Source organism: Euprymna scolopes, chromosome 2 (assembly GCF_053919585.1).
Source record: "Euprymna scolopes isolate OS-2025 chromosome 2, ASM5391958v1, whole genome shotgun sequence".
NCBI lineage: Eukaryota > Metazoa > Mollusca > Cephalopoda > Sepiida > Sepiolidae > Euprymna > Euprymna scolopes.
In genome coordinates, this window is record NC_136483.1 from 7,059,694 (window position 1) to 7,082,962 (window position 23,269).

Sequence of the window (23,269 nt, forward strand, 5' to 3'; positions counted from 1 at the left end):
GCAGAAATCAGAGACACACAGTATTAATGGTGGAGTCGCCCAGGGCTCCATCCTGGGTCTAACTCTCTTCCTTATCTACATCAATGATTTCCCAAAACACTTAAATCATTCGTTGACATCTATGCTGATGACACGAACATCTATAGAGATGTTCGTGTCATCAGCATAGATGTCAACGAATGATTTAAGTGTTTTGGGAAATCATCATCAAAGGCCGTAAATGACAAAGTTCTCTCTAATTCTCTCTCCTCTGATCTTGAGCACGTGGCACAATGGGGGAAGGGGTGGCTGGTCACTTTTAATGCATCCAAAACCAAGCTTCTATCTTTACATCATCAACGCTCTGATCCCCATCTGGCATCAATTGCAATGGATGGCTCTCGTCTTTGAGAGGCTCCATGTTTTGACAAGCTTCTGAGTTTGACCATTACTCCTGATCTGAAATGGAACACGTACATCAAATTTGTTGCCAGGGACGCTGGAAAAATGGTGGGATCCTTCGACCGCTCCAGAAGATATCTCACTACTGATGCAATTCTCTATCTTTATAAACGCCAAGTACGTCCAAGGATGGAGTACTGCTGCAACATCTGGACAGGAGCTGCTAAAAATAGCCTATCCTGCCTTGACAGAGTACAAAATATACTTCGTGGCTTAGTGCGGGATGCCCTTTTCTCTTCCCTGCAACCTTTCTCCCACAGAAGAGACGTTGCGAGCCTGCCTTTGTTTTATCGCTATTTCCATAGCAGATGCTCGTCTGAGCTCCAATCCCTCGTCCCTCCTCGCCAATCTTTCACGAGAAACTCCCGTCTGGCTGAAACTACTGTCAATAATTTTCCCCACTCTTTATCTGTGCCTAAATCCAAACGTAGATTCCATGAGTAAAGCTTCTTTCTCAGAACTGCACGCCAGTGGAACTCTCTGCCGCTTGCCTGTTTCCCACCTGACTACAACTTGGACGTCTTCAAGTCCAACATAAACAAACTCCTGACAAACCGCCCCTTAAGTAAGACACTCTATCAAACCTCTCAATACTAATGATTACTACAATACTATCTCAGTGATTACTGTACACGCAATAACCCTTATCCCTGAGTGGCCTTCGGGCCTTGATAAGTTGTGACCTACATGTAAAATATATATATATATATATATATATATATATATATATATATATACATATATATAAGCTTGGTACGTCATATATATATATATATATATATATATATATAAGCTTGGTACGTCATATATATATATATATATATATATATATATATATATATATATATATATATATATATATATATATATAAATCCGTCCGTAATTTGAGAAATAAAATCTCCTTCTCAAAATAGAATGTTTTTTAGTTTCATTCATTTATACTTAAGAAATATGTACTTACACTGGAATTTTTTAGTTTAGAAAATTTTTTGTATTTGACGAAAAAATATAAAATAGCAAAAACATATTTTCTATTCAATCTAAAAAAAAATAAATACTAACTTACATCTTAACACCAGCGCAAAAAAGATGAATTAAACAAAATACTTATGATGAAGAATAATTACGTATATACAAACCTGAATTCATCAAAACGTATTATAATTTAGCTAATTTAAATAATAATATGTAGAAGCATTTTGTATTTACAGAAATCATGTAGAAAAATAAGCACAGAACGTTGCTCATTTTAATGGTACTACGTCCGTTTTCCTAGATCTTTCAATTTTTTTTGATAAAAATATAGAAAGCGTTATTTGGATCGGTCCTCGTCTACAAAACACGCACTGTACACTCAGTCACAGCCGTTGTTCATCGCTGGAAAAAGTGCATTGAGAATAATAGTAACTATGTAGAAAAATAAACTCTGCACAAAAGGTCGCTCGTTTTAATAGTATCACTCCCGTTTTCGTGGCTCTTCAACTTTTCGAGATGAATCAATTAACTTTTTTCAATTAAAAAAAAAATGTTGATAATCTCATCGTCAACCAATCCCAACTCACACTACTAGTATATATTTTACACACGGTCTTTTTTTCTTATATATTTTTGTTTGGGTTTTCTTGTGGAAAAGTTCTATCGGTTTAGGCCTTTAATATGCGAACAGAAAATTAGTGTTCATTCGTGTCCAGCGAATCTTTTTTTTTATAAAGTTTTTATCGTTTGATTTGGTAGAAAACAATTGGTTTGTATTATTTCCGTTAACACCAGCCATTATTGTTATTCCGAATTTAAAGGCACATATGTTTACAATAAAAACCCTCATTGAAAAACGCTTATACATACGAATTCATTTCCTAAAAAAACACTTCTGCAAACACACACACGAACACACGTACACCCACACATACACACAGACACACCCATACATACACGCGCACACATATATAAGCATTAAGATAATAGCAAAATACACATCTCTCAGAGTCATTGTCTTTGATCTTAAATACAAGTCTTTGAGACCGAAATTATCTGAAACAAAAACATGTATTGCTGCGGTTTTTTCTCTTTCATATATTTTTCGATTACATTGGTCTAATTATACACACACATACAAACACACGAATATATAATACGAAAACCCACACACACGTATATAATTATATATATATATATATATATATATATATATATATATATATATATATGCAGTAATAATTGATTTGTTGAAGGAAACAAAACAAAATCGGAATTGGGCTATGAAAACTTTTTATTAAACACTTTTTCTACATATATTCGTCGACCATTCAGAAGATATCCCCTTTTTATCCTTATATTAATTGGTTTTACTATTTTATATATATATATATATATATATATATATATATATGTGTGTATGTGTGTGTGTGTATGCATCTTAATATTTGAAATTTAATTCTGACATTGTATCATAGTCGCAAAAATCGGTTAAACAATTGCGAAAATTGGCGAAACAAATCGGTCATTTTATATTTGTTTACGTGCATTTGCCAAGGTGAAGGTCAAACCGATGTCGATCTTAATATGTGGCTTTGGCTTACAATGTTTGGGGTCCTTTTTCCTTCTTGATCCTTTCGTTATTACCGAGTATCCACATGTTATCTCGTCCTCTCCCAGGCGTAAATTGCCTGAACACTGAGTTTCAAACTCGAATCGGATGAAAACGCAATCCCATAAGAAAAAAACATCGGTGTTTTGTCTTGAACTCTTGGCTTTCGTTTTCTGACTTCCTCTTCATACACTGAGAACGTTTCCTTTGCCATCATGCTATACCATATTTAAATGATACGCCTTCGAATTTTATACTAGCTTACTGAACCTCTAACTACCGACGCAGGACTACAATATATGACAGTTTATACAATCACAAAGGTAGTATCGTTCCTCAAGGCCAGGCGCAATTTACATATGAATTGCATAAAAGTAAGCACCTATATATGCCATGTCGCCGGGTGTTTACAGTAAACAGGTAAAGTATTCAACGACTGTAAAATCCGGATCTTGCAAAAATTGGCCGCTTTTTTAAATTCCCTAAAGAGAACTTAACTTTAATTTTTTAAATACGTTTTATGACTATACTATTTTAAAAGATTAACAGTTGTACATTCATGCACACACACAAACACACACACACATTATCACTTTTATAGATATACTAGCAGGCCGCCCGGCATTGCCTGTTTATAAAATACGCATAAATGGTATATTTTACTTAATGCAGGTTTCTTTTTTATACAACAAAGCTAATAAACATAACTATAAATTCTTTAAACAAATAAAGTAAAACCGGATAGAAACTGAGACATGCGTATGCAAGTATTATGTTTTTTTTTTTCTAAATAGTTAACGTTAAAAATTACTCGAGCTGAAATCGAAACAATAACATAAATAAATTGAATCGAGTACGGTCAACATTAGGCCAGTTTGACATGATCTTGAAAATATGTTTTCAAACCTACTTATTGTTAACATAATGAATCTGTCATGTGAACCATTCACGCATGCACATTCGTAAAACAGTTAGCAAACAGATAAAAATCCAACGACTGATGTAGCGATATTTATCTTTTGCCTCCCTTAGCAGCCCGTTTTTTCGGATTAACACGCATTAAAAGTTTTTTTTCCCACATATGAATACTCTGTATACCAAATTTCAAGTCTAGAGTTTAAAAACTCATTGAGTATATAGGTTGAGAAATGTCCTCCCACATCTTCACACACACATGCACACACACACACACGCATATATATATATATATATATATATATATATATATATATATATATATATATATATATATATATATATAAATGGGTTAAGAAATAAGGGGGTAGTCACCAACAATGTGTATATTTTAACATTATTTTATTATTCCGTGTCTTGGTTTTTCATTGAGAATTATGTTTAGATCATTGTAATAATGTTTTTAAATCATTGAATTCGTTTCTAACGCGTTTCAGACGTTCTGTGAAGCGTCATCTTCAAAAATTATTTTCAAAATCACATTTCATTTCACATTTTGAAAATAATTTCTGAAGAGGACGCTTCACAGAACGTCTGAAACGCGTAAAAACGATTTCAATGATTTAAAAACATTATTACAATGATCTAAACATAATTCTCAATGAAAAACCAAGACACGAAATAATAAAATAATGTTAAGAAATACACATCGTTGGTGACTACCCCCTTAATTAAATATATATATATATATATATATATATATATATATATATTTATATATATATATATATATATATATATATATATATATATATATATATATATAGGTATGTATACGTGTGTCTGTATTTGGCTTCAGCTTAAAAAAAGCATACAATACGAACGACTTCATTTCTCTGTGTGAAATATTTACAAATTATTTTGTTTTTCTTTGCTCAGTCCTGTCATTACCATTCACTTATTTTTCTTATCAATGTGTCCTACGAATTCTTTTGTACTGAAACAAAAAAAAGTATCTCTTTATTCTTTACTGATTGATCGCTCTGGTTGCCATGATTTTTTTCTAGCCAACACTTTTTACCTCATCATCAGTTTCCTAAAGTTTGTCGGAACAAACCTAAAAAAACAAAACAAAAAGCAGCATATTTATAAGATGTGTCCATTCTATCTGCGCGTTTTACAATAAAAACAAAATTTTAATCTTAAGCATGTCAAACTAAAGAGAATGCCTGAGTTAAGCGTAAATATGGGAACCCAAAGTAAATGTTATTTAAACTTAAGCATTTTCGATCAATGAACACGCAATTTCAAAATTAAGCATGGAATACCAATGAACATGTCCAAACTAAAAAACAAAAAAAACAATTTAATATTTGTATCATTTGTTTTAATCGGATTATTGTTTTCATCTTGAGTGTTGTTTCTATAACGTTATGTAGATTTCGTCCTTCGACAAGCATGTTGGTGTTGGAAAAAGAAAAGAGAAAAGTCTTGGCTCCATAGAAGATTTCGTATTCTAGGAGTTATTTTTGTTTTTTTCGCAATGATTTCGTATGTGTGGAGAAAAATTGGTTAAGAAATGTAAGTAACTATAATAAAGCTATTTTTTCACATATCAAAAACTACGGCGAGAAAAACAAAAAACAATTCCAAGAATCCAAAACGATCTATGGAGCCAGTAACTTTTCGCCTTTCGTTTCCAGGTTGGCGAGCAACATACTTGAGGAACGTCGAAGGCTATGTCTACCGAAACGTTGCACAAGCAACATTCAACATGAGAACAATAGTTCTACAAAAATAAGTCATATAAACAAGCATTCCTCATCTCAAAAATTCAAAATTACAATTAAATATTATTTCAAATTTCAGTGATTTATTTTCCTTCCTTAACGCGAACGGGTTACACAAACATTAAAAAATGAGCTTGGAAAAGTCACTATCCTTCGAGAAGAACAATTTGGTCTACAAAAATGCCTGCTTTTCCCAGTCGGCATGCTAAAGTAACGACGCATTATGTGATTAGCAATAACCTTAACCATTCTAAAAAAGAAGAAGAGAAAGCTTGGGAGAGTAAACCTCCTAGAACTAAACAAGACCAGAAACATACCCGACAATTCATATAAACAATGACCGACGTTTTGTTAGCTTGGGTGTCAAGCAAAACTTAAGCTTGACGGAAGAAACGAACTTGCTTTTTCAATAAGCGTGACAGACCATTGACTAACTTATTTCCATCTTAAACGTGACAGATCATGAAACACTCTCGTTGATCTTGACTCTACCAAAATGCTAGTTCGGCCATAAAGTTTTAAACTTAAGCTTGAGAATAATGACGAATTACCTTCAATTTTCAGTAAATGCTTATCAAGGCCCGAAGGCCACTGGAGGATAAGAGTATATAAATATAAGGTGGTAGTGTAGTAATCGTTAATGGTATAATTTGAGTAGGATTTGAGTATTTATGGGAACGGCTCAACAAGATTTCTTTACATTGGATTTGAAAGCTGTCATGTGGTAGTTAACTGAGAAGTAGTTCAGCGGAACAGCGCTACACTTGCAGACAGTTCTGGGAAAGGAGCTTTGTTCATGGAATTTGCGTTCAGATGTAGGTGTAGATAGAGAGTTAAGAAAAATCGTTTATAGTGGATGTAGCTAGCCGAGTGTTATGTGAAAGTTTCGCAAAGGGGGGCATAGGTTGAAGTTCGTTTAGACAGAATAATTGACAAACTTAATTTTAAGGATCACAGTAAATGAATTTTTTAACTTAATCATTACAAACCAGAGAAAAGGTTATTATAAATTTATTCATGACATAATAAAAAGGAATTGTATTTGAAAATTTAATGCAACTAAACACAGGAATAAGCGTGACAGATTTACAAAACTGAAATCTAAAACTTAAGCTTGACAAATCATTAAAATAATATTTAAAACTTATCCATAACAGACGAACAAACATAGAAACTAAATCAATATCAAACCATAATATTTTTGTTTGTAAAACGGTTTTAAAATACCAATAGGAAATGAAATTGCTATTTGAAACTTAAGACTAACGATTCAACCGGCTGACAGACAAAGCCCTAAATCAAATTGCGAGGAAACATGTAGAAAAAATCAGTTTCATTACAAGTCCTGTTCATCTTATTTATTTATCGTTTTATTTTTTACTTTTTTGTCATCCACGGGGTAGAATAATTTGGCCGTATTATTTCTTGTTTTTATAACATCTATTGTATTTTTACATTATATTTATTATTTTAGTTTACTTATGGAAGAATTGCTTACAAATTTTGACCGTTTTTTTTCTCTATGAATAGATTTGCACTATACATTTCACATTTCACCTTGCAGAAAAAAAAGGCCGTGACAGTCGATCACAGAGAAGTGAATAACTTTTAATAGTGGACAAACAAAACAACGCACCGGTTGTGATGAAACATATTATCATTAGGAAAAAATATGATGAATCTACATTAGTTACATATCGATATTATAGATTTGTTATACACATAATATATACAAACCTATACTTATACAATAAAATCAGACAACGAATATATAAAAATACATACTAATGCAAATAGATTTATGTGTCTATTCATAAAGAATGATACATCAATTAGGGATGTAGGACAAGTAAAACTCTATATATATAATTTTATATTGTCGTTTCCTGATAATATTGATATTCTATATAAGCTCCAAAAATTTGTTGAGCTTTGCATTATCCCGATAACTCTCAAGAATTATTGATCTTACTCCTATCATTTTAACTTTTCCATATATATATATATATATATATATAACAACTTCATTTGCTCACATAAAATTAATATACGACAGTATAAATTTATGCGTAAACTTCAAAGGTGCTCAATACGTAGGTAGAGCTAGTTAGTAAGTTATAAAATATAAATGGCGATTAAGCTACATGAATATTTCGCGTTTCATCCACTCTAGGACTCTTAAGGCTTATATATATACTTCAGAATAACGTTATTTAACAATCAGCTGGTATGGAAACCTGTGATTATAAGATTTACAAGATATTACTGGCAGTAATATTCTATAAGTATTATCCCACTTAAATAAGTATTGCTCGATATACAAGATAGAGCAAATAAATTAAATTTTAGTCATTCAATGAATTTAAAAACAACCTTTTTTTAAATGAAATGCTTTAGTTTCATATCAAAGATTTTTATTATTCTAAGCAAGACAAATTTTTGACAGTACACTCAAATATTTCACTACAAAATGCTTTTTGAAATTCATTGAATCACTAAATTTAATATATATATATATTATTTACTATAATAATCTATAATAATTATTAAATATCTACAGGCACTAGTGTTTCATCCTTCGAGAATCTTCAGTGGAGGATGTCACTATTAACACCAGTCAATAGATTTGAACACGGCGACATAAGCTATGTTTAGCTTCATTAGCAAGGACCCACTCCAGTCGGCTACCGTTAAACGCGAGATATACTGTTGAAATTAAAACATTTATTTTTTTATTGCTTTTAGCATCTGTCAAAGTGATCTAATCATTATATGATGATGTCCGCATATGAATGACATCTATATATATATATATATATATATATATATATATATATATATATACAAACACACACATAACACCCGCATACAAACGTATCCATCCATCCATCCATCCATCCATCAATCAATCCATCCATATATACATATATATATATATATATATATATATATATATATATATATATATATATATGTGTGTGTGTGTGTGTGTGTGTGTGTGTGTTTGCGTGTGAACAACAGGCGTTTCCGTTCATTTCCATTTTATCTTGCGTTCCCTATATTATTCCGTTTTTTAGCCGAATCAATAGCAAATGTTCTTTGTGATTTATGTATTTAAACAATTTAAACACCTTTTACCGAAACGCAATATTATATAATCCCCTTTTATCCTGAAAGAGATTTCTCATGAACATTACATAATATTATATGCATTATTATATGCATAGTTGTGACCATGAATCCCATACTAAGTAATTACGTTACTACATATTTAAAAAATAAAAGGTAGGGGTAATTGCTTTTATAATTACAGACAATTTGGAGGCTTTATAGAACAGATCATAGGGCAAAGTTATCCACCCTCGTTTAATACAAATTCCGATACGTTAATTAAATTCTGGACAAATAACCCATTCCTAGTAAATACATAATCTTTCAAATATGTTAGCTCATCAGATCAATAAAACTTTAAAGCGTTGATATGCCATAATCAACATGAAAGCATTGCTTTTCCATTATACTCAATAAATTAATAAAAACGTGCTTGATTATATATTTTACTTTCATATGCTTTAATAGTTATCCTTATATATATATATATATATATATATATATATATATATATATATATATATATATATAATAAATATTTTCCTTGTACACATTTTTGTGAATTATTCCATGGATTTCTGTCTTTGGATTATTATTGACCATCTTCTTCCAATTACGGAAGATTTCGGGATTTCCTTGGATTTTATTTGTGCAAATGGAAATTCAATGAACTTTCTTGAAGTTATATATTTGGATTTTACCGTCATTGGATTATTTATCTTCCACCAGACTATCCATTCATGTGTAATCACCTTTTTCTTAACCCTATTCCCTCTGCTTCACTTTTTTGTTATCAAGTAAGATCTTTGACTTACTTGTTGTTTCATCAAATACTTTTTCTGCAAAATCCGATTCCGCATGTTGATAATTCCTACCCTCTGATGAGAAGGAAAGTATTTCTTCGAAACTCCGCGGATTAAGGACTATCCAATTTTCTAGTGTTTCCTTTTCAGATTAAATATGTGTTTAACTCATTTCAAAGTGTTTTGAACATGTTTTATTAACTGTTTGCTCGTATATATATATATATATATATATATATATATATATATATATATATATATATATATAAAACTTTATTCGATTGGCAAAATTTTAGAATAATTATAAAAAAGTGAACCATATCGTAAATTCAATCAACTAAAAAATGGAAACCGGGGTGAGGAAAAGAAAAAAAAAATTATATATATAATGGGGCAAGTTATATGTACAATTAAATAAAATAAATAAGTCGATTAAAAAAAGATCGTTAAAATATACCCAACGCGCTTTTCGTTCAGACAAACATTTTCAAGGGTCATAAGTCTGAAAATTATTATTATTATTTTTTTTTTTTTTTTTTTTTTTTTTAGAATATTTGGTAGTGATATGGAATACGAGCGGAGAGGTTAAGAAAAAAAAAACAAAAAAAAACCTGACTACCCAAATAATTCTAACTGAAGCCGGAGGTTTCTCTGCTTGCACAAAGTAGGGGGGTTAGCAATGATGGCAAGTGCTTCGAGGACAGACAGGTTGAACTTTGTGCGTCCTCGGTGCAAAACAGAAAAACACTCCGGAGAGAAAACAAGACCGCATTCCTTTTTATCGACCAAGTGTTGGCCGATGGACGATTCTATCAGTTGAGATTTTCTGGTAGTAGGTTGATGATCCCTGATGAAACGGGAAACATGTTGGGCGATTCTGACCAGAAGACGCTTGGTCGTCTTGCCTATATAGACGGCACCACACCGACATTGAAATTTATAAATAATATTACTAGTTTGGGAGATAGGCAAGACATCCTTACGAAATGAGGGAAAGGCGGTTTTTTGTGGAAAAGGCAATACGGAGCGATAGAGCACCAAAATTAGAAGACACCAGAGAGGAAATCTTATCGCAAATAAGTTGGCCTTCAAGTCCAATCCAGGGTAACCTAAGGTATACCGGAAATCTACATGGACCGTATTTTGGTAGCTCAGAAAAGGATTGGATTTTTTTTATTAATAACTAAGTTAACTAATGGAGGTGGATATCCATTAGTAATAAAAATCCTTTTAATGTTTTCAATTTCCACATCAATAAAAGGTGGGGAACAAATAGCAAGTGCCCGATGGGTTAAGTTTCTAATAAGATTAAGTTTCCTGGTTGTGGGTGCAAAAGAATCCCAACTAAGATAAAGACCAGTGAAAGTGGGTTTTCTATAAATAGATGTCATAAAGGAAAGCCCACGTTTAGAAACTAACACATCAAGGAAAGGAAGGGAGTTATCTTTTTCCACCTCCATCGTAAATTTGAGAGAAGGGTGTAAATTATTTAATAAGTGGAAAAAGGACATAGCTTCATCATGCGTTGCGAAACAAGAAAAAGTGTCGTCAACATAACGCATGTAAAATGCTGGTCTAGGGCACTTGTCAAACAACGTCTGTTCTAAAAAACCCACAAAAATATTGGCCAAAGTTGGGCCAAGGGGTGATCCCATCGATATACCGTCGAGCAGGCGATACATCACATCGTTGAAACTAAAGGAAACTGACTTAGTAGCAAGTTCCAAAAGTTCAACGAACACCGCCTCAGGAAAAGAAGGGAGGGGGCCAGGGCCTCTATAAAGAAAATCAGCACATATGTCAATGACCTCGTCAAGAGGGACATTGGTAAACAAATTGCTAATATCAAAGGAGACCAAATAACAGTTGTTAGTGGTAAGAGGAAGCTCCTTGATAGTCGATGCGAAATGAAAAGAATCAGGTGTGCAATGTATATATATATATATATATATATATATATATATATATATATATATATATATTTCTGTAGACATATATTTTCTTATAATATATACCAATCCTTATTGAAGAAGCTCAATCTAATTACAGACCAATATAGAGAATAAATGACAAAAAATTTTCACGTTTATTTGTATATATGTCGGTACTTTTGTATTATATAGAGAAATAGCGCTAAATTTATAGTTTAGTAATATATGTATATATTTATATCTCGATTTTAAGCGAAAAAAAAAACAAAAAAACCTTAGTTAAATTTATTGATTGCTCTGATATGGGAGTAATAGTTCTAAAAATCCGTATTAACAAAAAAAATAAATAAGCGAAAAACAATTATAATTATAATGGTTGGAGCTAGAAAATTTAATGCAAACTTATAATAAATCTGCTTCAGAATTATACCTTGAAAAACCTAACATTATTTTGTGAATAGGTTATATTTGTTTTGATATAGGTTGTTAGTACCCCTCTTTCTTTTTAAAATGGTTCAACCCTGTAAAGTTGACTTTAATATAAAGGGATGGTCTTTATTGAAAGTTTCGTGGATGGTTTTTGGCCTGATGAGGTGATTTTCCCTGCTGGGGGGTCATTGAAACACGTTTGCTAATGTGTAGCCAATAGCTCTCCAACAATCAATATATATATATATATATATATATATATATATATATATATATATATACATCTCTTTTTTTTTACATGGAGTTCATCACTTATCAAGGCCCAATGGCCACTCAGGGATAAGGGTTATTGCGTGTATAGTAATCAATGGGATAGTGTAGCAATTGTATTGGAGAATTGGTAAGGTGTCATTACTTAGGGGAGGCGGTTCATCAGGAACTTGTTCGTGTTGGACTTGAAGACATCCAGGTTGAAGTCGGGAGGGAAACAGGTAAGCGGAACAGAGTTCCACAGGCGTGCAGTTCTAATAAAGAAGCTTTGTTTATGGTATCTACGTTTTGATTTAGGCACAGAAAGGGAGTGGGTAAAATTATTGACGGTGGTTGCAGCTAGTCGGGTGTTTTTGGAGAAAAATTGGCGAGGGGGACCAGAGAATGGAGCTCAGACGAGCACCTGCCATGGAAATAACGATAGAACAATGACAGGCTCGCTACGTCTCTTCTGTGGCAAAGAGGTTGCAGGGTAGAGAAAAGGGCATCCCCCACCAAGCAACGGAGTCTATTTTGTACTCCGTCAAGGCAGGATAGGCTGTTTTTTGCAACCCCCGCCCGGATGTAGCAGCAGTACTCCATCCTTGGACGTACTTGGCTCTTATATAGATAGAGAATTGCATCATTAGTAAGATATCTTCTGGAGTTGTAGAAGGATCCCACCATTTTCCCAGCGACCTTGGCCACATACTTGATGTATGTGTTCCATCTAAGATCAGGTGTAAAGGTCAAACCCAGGAGCTTATCAAATCCTGGGGCCTCCCTTTCAATCGATGCCAGATGGGGATCAGAGCGTTTATGATGTAGAGATAGGAGCTTGGTCTTAGATGCATTAAAGTTAACCAGCCACCTCCTTCCCCACTGCACCACGCGCTCAAGATCAGAGGAGAGTGAATCAGAGAGAACATCATCATTTACGGCCTTTGATGTGTTGCCATAGATGGTCGTGTCATTAGCATAGATGTCAACGAAAGATTTTAGTATGTGTTTTGGGAGATCATTGATGTAGATCAGGAAGAGAGGGCCCAGTATGGACCCTTGAGGGACTCCAGCATTAATACTGTGTGCTTCTGATTTCTGCCCATCAACAACTACTCTTATGAGCCTATCTGAGAGAAATTACTTAATGATAGAGAAAACATTTCTAGTTATACCGTAACTGGAAATCTTGTGTAGTAGGCCTTTATGCCAAATATTATCGAAGGCCTTTGATATGTCGAGAGCAATTGCCCTAGAAAGGAAGCCTTTGTCGAGAGATTCGCTAATCCTATGAGATATAACCGTTAGCACATCTGCTGTATATCGTGTCGCTAAGAAGGTTATTTCTGCTGAGGTGGTTGACTACTTCTCTATTTATTGTTGATTCCAGCAACTTACTCATGACACACAGGAGACTTATTGGTCTGTACTGAGAGGGGGATGACTTATCTCCTGAATTCTTAAATACAGGGCATACTGATGAGATTTTCCAGAGTGTTGGAAAGCACTTCTCCTTAAGGCAACGCTTAAACATTTTGGAAAGTATGGGGGCAAGTTCTGTTTGTAAGTTTTTTAACACTATAATTGGAATACCGTCGGGACCAGTTGCTTTACTTGAGTCTTGGTTCTTGATTAGCCTGGCGACCTCACGCACAGATATTCTTTCTCTCTCTCTCTCTGTCTGTCTGTCTGTCTCTCTCTCTCTCTCTCTCTCTCTATATATATATATATATATATATATATACCTGGTTAAAGGTATTCAAGAGTGACAACTAATGAATTCGATCAAGTTATTAAGAGTGTCCATAAAAGATGAGCAATATATAGTTTTATTAACATAAACAAATTTGCATGGTCGCAACGCTGGACATGCTAATTTTCGGACAAATATTCGGTTTACCCAGAAGTCCTCGCTAGGCGACTTAATAAATGGGAGGAACAAATCATCAAATCTGAGTTCAAGTGTGATTTTTGGGGGAAAAAAAAACATTCATTAAGTCGCCAGAGGGAGACTTCTGGTTTTAACATAGTAGTTGTCCAAACTATAAGCATGGCCAGAGTCTCTACCATGCAAATGTATTTATATTAATATATATATATATATATATATATATATATATATATATATATTGTGTTTTACTGTGTGTGTGTCTGTATTTATATACTTTTTTGTTTAGTATAAGCATTGATGTGCCGCTACACTTTCATAAGCATGTTTCGGCAGCGAATTATAAGTAAGTAGAGATATCTTCACTCAATAATCATGGAAAATTAGAATCCGTAATCTAATTTTATGCACTCCGCTTTGGTATAAACCGCATTGCTTGAAGAGGTGTCTAGTTACTTGTGGAAGATAAGGACCTGGAATAATGTGTATATATAGATTAAGATATGAATCTTTTACAGGTGTGTGTATATATATATATATATATATATATATATATATATATGATTGCAACGACTTGTCAGGCGAGTGCCACTCTCAGACACTTAAAGTCCATAAGCCCAAAATGACTTCCATCGCCACAGTACCATTTTAATAGACAAATGCCTGAGGGAGTATCTATACACAGATTATGTTACAGAGTATTAGCTTTGTACGACATCTACGTCTATCTCTCTCTCTCACTCTCTCTCTCTCTCTCGTTTCAAAATGTTAAGATCCAGCAACAAGCAAGAGCAAGATAGCCAGCAACAAGTTAAACTGCAGACCAGCTTAGTGCGGGTACTGGTCTCCCGCTTTATGTTTTTTTTAAATTAGAGATTTGCTTTTTCTAGAAAGGTGTCCTTCACCACGGCATACGGGAGCCCTCTCCACCTCAACACACACATACATACACACAAAGACACATGTGCTAGTTGGATATTGACCCCGAAAAAGGGTTCATTCGCCCTTTGGAAGGTCTTGTTTTACATCCTTCAGGGAGACTAGCCACACTCCTCATCAAACAAGTCAGGTGGGGGAACAAGTTTAGTCGCCGGTGACCCGACCATGAGGCAGGTAGTACTGGGGTACATAGTACCAGTAGCATATGCCATTACCTGATATATATATATATATATATATATATAGAGAGAGAGAGAGAGATAGAGAGAGATAGAGTTAGATAGATATATAGATATATAGATAGATATAGATATATACATCACTTATTTCAGCCCCTCCCTCTCTCTCTTTCTATCTCTCTCTCTATATATATATACATATATATATATATATATATATATATATATATATATATATATATATATACTAGCAAAAGTACCCGTCGTTGACTGGGTTTAAAAACAGCCTACAGAAAATGGACTTTGATTTATGAAAGTATGATAGGTTATGAAAAGGAAGGGTTGCAAAGAGATAACTTCAACTTGGGGGTATCAAAACCAAAGCAAAATATGATGAAAGTAAAAGTAAAATAGATAAGCCCCATAATTTATATTACCATACCTGTTCACACTGAAACACTTGTCACAATATTCTGGGGATCTATATAAAAAAAAAAAAAAACTTGTAAAGCTTTGTGACATATTCCCATTCTATGGAGGCCAGGCGCGAACACAGACCCCACAATTCTATTATACCATCCCTATTTAAGTTAAAACATACTTATCCCATATTCTTATGTACATCTATATCAAACACACTTATAAACGATTTTTTACATTTTTAAATATTTTATTTCCATACTTTGTGGACCAGGCGCGAACGCATACCCCACAAGTTTAATGAACCACCGTTCGGCCAGATAAAACATACCCATTCCTGTGTCTCGATACATCTTCTATCATTATATGTAATCAGCTTTTTAAAATAGTCAACCATATAGGACCCTATTCTTGAACACACACACACACACACACACACACACACACACAATCAGCTTTATATTATATATATATATATATATATATATATATATATATATATCGCTAGATTCAGCAACTCTTATGAGTCGTAGACGACAAAACACGTGCCAGTGGATAAGTATATTTTAAACAATATATATATAGTCTTTGAAGTTTTTAACCTTTAAAACTATTCAAAAAATATTTTTCATCATTCGTTAGAAAACCATCTAGTCAGTAAGTCATTTAATCACCTGCAATCAATGCATCAACTCGCTCTCGAATTTACTCTAGTACTAATAATTTATTTTTAAGGGATCATCAGTTGTTTACCATGAAACAATCTTTCGGGAATTTAAAAACAAAACAGTATATTACATCATGGCTCCCCAGCAGTGTTGATCAAATCTTAGGAACAAGACATGTTACAAACATTTGTCCCAATTTCCTATTCTTAATTGCAATTACTAACATTTTAAAGCTGTAAAAATGAATTTCTTACCTCTGTGATTCATCAATTTCTAAATTAAAAATGGATATATTTTTTAATTTATCAGTCTTGTATTTATAAGATTAGGATTAATCCATTTAACTACTTATCACCCCCACTATGATTCGTATTTAGTATATTTACATTCTTATTTATTTAAAATTAGTTATATAAAGGTTAAAAATATTTTTACATATATACATATATATATATATATATATATATATATATATATAAATTTATTATATGTAATTATAAATACATTTTATATATTGCTAATATAGTTTTGGATTTCCTTTATTAATATAGTCTGATTAATCTTAAACGATTGAAAAGCATCAAGATAACGAACAAATGCTTTATTTAACTGTTTGAATATTTTATTTTTATCCCCACCTTGTTTTATCATCCTTATTACTAAACTAGAAACTGGTGGTATACAATCTGTTAATTTTAAAGTAAAGCGAACTATTCTAAAAAAACTCTGACATAATGGTTCCATAAAACATAAAAATAGGGCAGATGCTATCTTTATGCGGCATACGTACTATTTTAAAGGGGAAAGTGTTTCTTTTATCAAATATTTTATAAAGAAAAGTCCCATCCTCAATTTTTATATATAAATCCAGAAATGTAGCCTGTTGTCCTCTATGTTCACAATTCAATTTTAATTCGTTTGGATATATAAGTTGTTTATTTTTTTCGAATTCATCATTATCGTTTATACATATATGGTCATCTATAAATCTATAAATCTCCTACACCCACGAAAGTTATATGTTTTAATAGTGATGAAATATATATATATATATATATATATACATATATATATATACTCGAGTCTATGTAAATACAAATTTGCCCAAAATGGTGCAAGATCCAATCCCATTGGGATACCTATCGTTTGGAGTAATATTTTATTTCCTATTTGAAAATAGCATTCTTTAATAAAATGACTTACAAGTATTTTTAAAATACCTTTAGAAACACTAGTTTTGATATTTTTATTTTTACACCAGAAAGCTTTAGAGTTTGAAAAGTCTATATATTTACCTTTTCCACCTTCAAAAGCCAAATCTACAGTATCATTTAATTCTTTTATAAGTTTATCGTACGGAATTTTAGTATATAGCGTACTAAAATCATAAGTAGCTATAGATTTTGCCTTTATTCTGGAATTTATTTCATCTAATTTTTCTTTCACTGGTTGGGAATTATTTACTACCTCAAAATAAATTTACATTACTATAGAATTTTCTTTTCAGGTGAAAATTATTTATTTGATTTATAATTAATTTAAATATTTTAGATATAGCTTTACTTAAATGTTTAGTGATGCACGTCTTTGAACCTACAATAAATCTAGCACTAACTGGATTTTTATGCATTTTAGGTATCCAATACATACATGGCAGATTTTTGTTTTATTCTTCTAACTTTAATCCTACTTTTTCACTAATAATACTATTATTCAGAATAATGCTATCTAAATTACTATTACTTACTTTATAGGTATCTGAAACGTTATCTATAATTCCTACTTCTATTAATAAACGTTGTATATAATATTTTTTACATATAAAAGCTATATTGTTTGCCGCTTTATCAATCGGAACTATTACAAACTTGTCTTGAAGTATTGTACCTATTTACTATGCCTCCCCACGGGACAGAGTTAGACACCAGGGTCGTTTTTTAACGTGGAGAAAAGGTACAAAAATAAAAATTGTTCCAGTCGTGAAGGATTTCTCCTCCACCGAAAGAGAACAAGAAATAGAAGTGCAGCATCTGAAGAACAGATGGTGTTTATTTGCTCCCCCACCGAGCAAATTAGGCACAAGGCCGATTTTTAATGTGAGGAGTGAAGGGAGGGGGAAGGGAAAAAGGGGACCAGCTCCCGAGAGGTGGGAAATGGGAGCTGGTTAATGGTCAGGCATTTGGGGTTGCCCCCACATCTGGTCTTTGCTAGTCATAGCTAGTCATAGCTTGCAGCATCTGCCGGAACAGATACTACACTTTGATCTTGTCCCGAAGGCCAAGATGTTGAAGTATTGTAAGTTCCTCCAATATTTCTGATTTTTTTAAAAATAGGATTGGTTTTTCTAGGGTGTTTACATTGTTTTATATGTTTAACCTTTTCATTTACGCATTCAAGTATACTATTTTACCATGCATCAAACGTAGACTGTGCTAATTTATATTTCTTTACCATAGACATAATAAAACCTTCTAGAGCTTTAGTATATATATATATATATATATATGTGTGTGTATATATATATATATGTATATATATATGTGTGTATATATATATATATATATATATATATATATATATATATATATATATATATATATTCATGCTATCAAAGAGTAAATTTTTAACAAAGCAATATTATCCAGATAAGAAAAGCTCAACACTATTAAGAAGAGCAAAAACAATAATATTAAATGAAAGATGATGAATAAAAGTTATTAACGTGTCCTTATTGTCCGGATGACATAATAAAGTATATGTGATATCGATTTCTCATATTTCAATATATATATATATATATATATATATATATATATATATATATATATATATATATATATATGCGTGTGTGTGACTTTTCTGATGGAAATTGCATGAGAAATATTGGCACTCAATAAGATATACCAGTTCCAAGTGGATGCTTAACCAAGTAAGTCTCTTATTTCAACTTTGTATGCACTAATACCAAAATGTTTATTTAATCTACACAAATTGATAATATATATTTTATAAATCTCACCTGTCTGTTTAAATGTATTTATGTATGTATGTATATATGTATGTATGTATGTATGTATGTATGTATGTATGTATGTATGCATGCATGTATGCATGTATGCATATATGCATGCATGTATGTATGTATGTAGTGCTGTATGTATATCTGTCTCAAAGGTTTGGGAGAGGCGACGGATTTTCACGAAATGGGTACTGTTTGTAAGCCCAATCGTTCGGACGAAAATTTCGCATTAATTGAAACTTCCGCCAGTCTGGCGATGGACTTAACGGTAAAGACATCACGTTTTTTTTTTCATATTCTTTTCCTCCTTCGCGGTAGTGGTTCGAGCCTGCCTGCCTACTGCCACTTTTTTTTTTTTTTTGCTTAACACACACCTCCAAACACCAGGGTAACGCCGGGGACCCAGGCTAGTACAAAAATAAATGGGAATACAAATGTTGATTCGGTTACATATATATATATATATATATATATATATATATATATATATATATATATATATATATATAAGTGAAAGTGTCTGTCTGTCTGCTGTGTGTACACTTCCCTACCAAATTACTCTGTCAATTTGAAATATACATATGTGAGATTTGACGTAAACATTATTGAGATTTGGGAAAATCTTTTTTAATCGGTTTTCGGCCTGAAATGTGGTTGTAAAGGGTTCAAGGTTCAAAGATTTGACCCTTGAAAACTCTACCAAACTCCTCCGACAATTTTGGGTCGAAACACATGAATTTTAGTTGTAGGTTCCTTGGACATGGATCAAACCTGTTAATTTAGTTTGAACCCAAAACAATAAATGTTGGGTCAAATTATTTAAAAAATTGACCTCTTAGCCAGCTTTTGGTTTAAACATTTGACATTTTACATAAAGTATGTTCAGACATAGGGCAAGCTTTTTAATAGGTTTTGGCCGGAAATTTGGCTGCCAAAGGATCAAATGCCAATGTATTTGACCGTTGTGGTATTTAGCAAATTATTTAGCAAATTTAGGGTCTAAACATTTGAAATTTTACATTTGTATTCCGATATGCAGTAAGCTTTTAAATCAGGTGAAAATGCGGCTGCCAAGAAGTAAAAGTTGAAAGAGTTGACCTTTGCAGTCACTACCAAACTCTTCCGACAATTTTGCGTCTAAACACATGAAATTTTAGATGTAGGTTACGTGAACATGAGTCAAACTTTTTAATATATATGCATATATATATATATGCACATAAAATTTTGAAGAGTACATAGTGCACGAGCAAAGTTTTGCTGAACTGCTAGTATATATATATATATATATATATATATATATATATATATATATATATATATATATATATATATATATATATATATATTTACGTTTCAGTAGAATCCATTTCATCCTCCGATTTGGAAAAGTCAAAAAAGAATGTGTTTATCTACTTCCACCGTACAAATAGGGGAAATAACGCGTGTAAATGTACAAAAGCAATCACCGATTATCTCCCCCTTCTCCTCTTCTGTCTTCTAGTTATCGACTAATTTTTTTTCCAAAAGAGATAAGAAGGGGATTTAAAATGATTTACATGGCTTCGCTTTGGTAAACATTTTGGCTGCATTTGAATGCCTAAAGCCAAAAAGAAAAATAATTGAACTTATTTAAATACTGAAAAAAAAAAAAATTATATCCATTTCTTTTTTTTAAATAAAATTTTCCAAATACTAGAGACGATGAAGATCTTTTAAATGCGTTTTATAATATGCTCTAATAAATATACAAAAATAATTTACAATTAAAAATTTATTTCGTAAAAGTAATTGCGTACTGTTGAAAAAATATAATTTTCGAGCGTGTAAATAAAAGAATTGACGCATGGCTTTGGTAACGATTGTATCTTACTCAGATAAACAAGGTCATTTTGTTTATATACTAGCATCGCAGTGCACAGTGGAAGGAGCTTAAGATGCCACCCCGGAGTTACTTATTTCAAAATACATTGTAGTTGAAATTGCACTGTAGAGAAACTACTGTAAATTTTATATTAGAAAAAAAGTATATATAATAGCTTGAATTAAACTTTAAAATGCAAAAATGAAACAGAAGCATTCATTTTTAACGTGCGCCTTTCATATCAAAGACGTTGCTGTTGATTTTATATGTCTGGCCTTACTGCTTGTGAGTGATAATGGCTTGAATTTAAGTTTAAAATGAAAAAGTAAAGTATTATTGTGCAGGTGTGCTTTAAACAGAGACATTCACTTTGTACACTCCTGGATAATACGTTTAAATATGGTATTTAATTTATACAGCTTTCCTATTTAGTATTATACAGCCTTTATTAAGTATAATCTTCTACTGAATATATGGTAGTGTAACAGGCGTACCCTGTCGTAAAATACGCTTACATATGATATTATAATTCATACAGATTTTGTATATATTATTATAGAGACAATTGTGTGTTCATTATTATATATTATATTATACTTAACATATATTTACTATTTTAAAAGTTAAAAAGTAATTAAATTGAGGTTTATCCGCGTGAATCAAAACTTACACCTTTAGCGCTCGAGCCTCAGTCGACAGATGAATGAGCAAACTTAAATAATTTAAAAGAATACAACAATTAATGTATATTTGTGCATACCGAGAAGTAACAGGCTTAGTTGACTTATTCTAGCCGAGTTCATTTGTTATTCAATTTTCCCTCTGCTATCTTTATCACATAAAAACCAAATTGAATTTGTGCCGCGGTTCGAGATCCTGTATGCATCAAGTTCCAAGTCTGTAGACAAAATTTGAGAGAATGTTGGAGACCGTTATTAGCACACAGAATCACACACAGATGCACAAATATATGTATATATATATATATATATATATATATATATATATATATATAAGGTAACAAATTAAAGACTGAAAAACTATATATTACACTAATTTATTGTTCAACGGGATGCTAAAAAAGGTGTTATAAAAATGCCTTATTCCTTGGAGTCTCAACATATATATACATATATATATATATATATATATATATATATATATATATATATATGTAGAAATATATTTTCTTATAATATATATATGCATCCTTATTCAAGAACTTCAATCAAACTACAGAGCAATATAGAGAACAAATGATAAAAAGTAATATTCCAAAATTCGTGATGTTGACCATCTTATAATTTATTCCTTTAATTCAGTTGACTTATACAATTCTTGACAGTATCTGTTTCGTAGCGCAAAATCAATCACTTAATTATTATATCAATCTATATATATATATATATAGAGAGAGAGAGAGAGAGAGATACATACATAATACATACATATATGCGTGTGCTAGAACTTTCATCCTAAATGCTACGCAGTTATTCACAGTGTAGAAAATATGCATAAATTGAATCAAGCCTAATGCTAAAATGAAACTAATAATCAAATAAGAAATTATTAGAAAATGAATAATTAATTAGTGAAACTTTGTTTGTTCAAAGAAATATGCAAATTAATTAACAATTTTGAAGTTGTTCGCATACCCACGACTGAGTAAATAATGAAGTTTGGTGAAATAATTTTAAATAGAAAAGATAGGCCTTTAATATTAATGTCAGTTAGAAAAAAAAAACTCATTGTTATATCTATAATTACAGTGTAGGAAACAGGGACCCGGGATGAAATTCAATCGATTTAGCAGTTCTAGAAGGAGAAGCTATTTGAGTAGAATATTTACGGCATAAACGGGTCTCTAAAATATATATCTACAATGAATCTCTACCGTGTATGAGTGGGACTTTTCTGTTTGCCGGGGTTGTCGGGTGTATCTACCACGTGGGGATACAACTGCACATTCCATTAAAATAATTGTAAAACAGGCACAGATATGCCACATTTCCTGATGGTATATATATATATATAT